General features: G+C 39.0%; 1 pseudogene; it reads right to left on the bottom strand.

The window, feature by feature from the left end:
• Positions 1-1,060: 1,060 nt before the first annotated feature.
• Positions 1,061-2,055, bottom strand: LOC149258987 (protein WHAT'S THIS FACTOR 1 homolog, chloroplastic-like; annotated as a pseudogene).
• Between the last annotated feature and the right edge of the window lie 903 nt (positions 2,056-2,958).

The following is a 2,958-nucleotide window of genomic DNA, read 5'->3' as shown; positions in this document are numbered from 1 at the left end:
AGCATGGACTCATATAGGCGTGTAATAGCTGTCAATAGTGTTGCTAAGATGCCAATATCGCAGAGTCTTTGGAGTAAGGCTTCCCTCGGAAAAGAGTCAAAAGATTTTCGAAAATATACAAAACAACAGTAGACTTTCGAAGAGCGATGTCGTGCCTCCTCAATCAAGACGCAGAGGGTGAAGATGTGGTCACTGGTCTGATGAGTTGGTCGAAAACTTGCTTGTCCCCTAGCTCTGAGTTGTCTCTGCTCAAGGTCACTAGAGAGCTTCCTATGTAGAACAATAACATACAACTTCGAAAACGTGTGGCCCACCATGATCGTTTTGTAGTTATTAGGATTTGGTCTGGAGCCTGATTTGTGGATCAGATGGATGATGTAACTAAGTTTAGGACTAAGCTTCTCCACCCAACTTTAAACTGGTGTTGCATTGTGATCTTACCTAGTCACCCCTGAGCCAGATTCCGAAGCTTATAGGGGTATTTGCTCGCCCCCGAGCCATCTTCCAAAGCTTAGAGGGGTATTTTCTCACCCCCAATCCAGATTCAAAAACTTGGAGGGGTATTTTCTCAGAGATTAAAACAATATGGCTGATTAGAACAGGGACTCCAGAGGGTCAATCCCCTCCACCCTTCAGCCATTTTACAGTACACAATTTTGCAAGGGACCTTTTGGAATTTCAATTCTTCCATCATTAATTGTCAATGAAGTCTAGTCTTGCTTAACCTCTTCTAAAATATTCCTTGACACTATTTGTATTATTAATGCACATAACTGTGGGGTTCTGCTACACTCCAACTTATGTTCTACCCAACTAAATCTCCTTCTAGTGCCTTCTCTTGTTGTGTCCAAGATGTTGTCCATAGAGTCAAGCTTGCTTGACTCTCCTTCAAGGCATGAATTACACTTAGAGCTTCCTTGTACAACTGCTCACTCTAGAGTTGCACAAAATCATTTATGTTGTCATGATATATTTGTCTTGATTACTCCAGAGTCCACCCATGTCAGTGATCTCTAATTGATAAGCATGCTTCCTTTACTAGTTATATTTTGCTTGGTGATTATGTTTTGACCCAAAGCACTGTCCAATTCATCTTAGTGTCTGCCAAATAAAAAGTACGAGATTGCTCCTTATGTGTATGGTAGGTTTCTTTTCCGAGCTTGAAGTCATCCTTGAACTTCACCAAGTCATGTACGAAGGAATTCTTCTCTAAGTTCAAGCTAAGAAACTCATGAATCAAGCTCACCCAATACTTCTTCCCCTTCAGAGATTGCAAGTTCAAATTGGAGTTGTTAGAAAATGGTGAAACCAGAGGAAGTGTATTGCAAGCATTCAATATCTGCACGTCATCCTTGCCAGTATGGAGACACTTAGAATACTTTAAAGGAAATGCAAATGCATTTTTTAACTTTCTCCTCATTACCAATATAACTAGCCTGCGAGCCTGTAACTGCCAATGAAGGATCCCACTGTGCAAGTTACAAAATTCGATGATCCTGTTCTTCAACAATTCAGAAAAAAGTGTAGGTATTCTTTAACTTTGTCTCTGAAATCATCTGGAATACCAAAGATATGCCTACAGTGGTAGAATTTGGACAAAACAATGTGTTTGTCTGCAGACATCATGATTAGTTTTTTTTTTCACCATATCCACCTTGGCTCTCTCCGTCTCTTCTATGATGGTTTTCTCTTCTTCCAAAAGCTTCTCCATTAGATTAGTGAAGCCAATCCACATTTTTTCCATCAGTGTATGTAGAGCTCAAATAGTGCTAGATGTCTCTCCACGTACCTTGTCACCTTTCTTTCTCTTGCAAAAACCAACTCCCTGTACAATTTACTAGCCTCATCTAGATGGAGTACTTATTCTCATTCCTTTGCGAGCCACACTTTTGATTTTGTCAAAAACCTCTAATAATCAGCTCTCTCCATTATGTTTTCAAAGGTTGGAACCCTTTTTATCTCTGCATGTACCGCCTTTCTCCTTCTCCTCCGGTATGCCTTATGTACAAATTCCTTGGTCGTTTTTCCTGCCTGGCCAAGATTCCTCCATCCCATGACACTGTGCTAGTTGCACTGTTAGGTCCCTATACTACTAGTGTAACCCCTTATTGTTATTAGTGCAACCCCCTTATTGCATTATTGTGCCCATATAGTCCCCATGTTGTTATTATTATGCCCCATAGAAGCCCACTATTGTTATTGTTGTGCCCCTACAATATTATTGTTATGTAGGCTCTGATTGTATTGGGACCCCTTAGACTCCTATATATATAAAGGAGGTATTGTCATTTGTTTCATCCAAGAATTATTCATTTGTGTAATGTAAAGGAGGTTTCCCCCTCAAAGAGGCTAATTTTGAAGTTGTTGATCTATCTTTTCTATCTTTTTTTGAGCTGGTTTCGATTCTCTAACCAGGTCATCGTGGCATTTTCGCTATAAATTTTTCTCTATGAAGTTTCAGAAGCTAAAAAAAATTATTTGAGCTGAAATCTTTCTGAACCTCGGGACTAAATTTCGGATCTTGTCTTGCTATATTTTCAGAAATATGATCTGAGGAAGTTAGGGTTTTTGCAAGCTCCAGAATTCCATCTCAAACAGGTCATCGTGGCATTTTCGTTATAATTTGTTTTCTATGAAGGTCCAGACCCTGAAATTAAAACCCATTTGATCCAAAATCTTGGTGAAACTTAGGCCCTAATTTCGAATCTTGTTTCTCTATATTTTCGGATATATGGTCCAATAAATTTAGGGTTTCTACAGGCTCCCGAATTACATCCCAAACAGGTGACCTTGGGAAAACCATCATAACTTTCTCTCTAAACATTAGATTGAAATTTCGTACGAATTTACAGAAAGAGGGCAGACTGTAATTTTCTTTTTATTTTTTTTAGGTCTGAAGGTCAAAACAATGACACATGGAACTTCGTACAAATCACTTTGCTAAAAAAGTATATAATC

Source organism: Pinus tabuliformis, chromosome 6 (genome assembly GCF_031772625.1).
Source record: "Pinus tabuliformis cultivar Carrire ecotype Pingquan chromosome 6, CPIR1, whole genome shotgun sequence".
Lineage (NCBI taxonomy): Eukaryota > Viridiplantae > Streptophyta > Pinopsida > Pinales > Pinaceae > Pinus > Pinus tabuliformis.
Note: the sequence above shows the minus strand (reverse complement) of the source record. Positions and strands in the feature narration are given on the sequence as shown.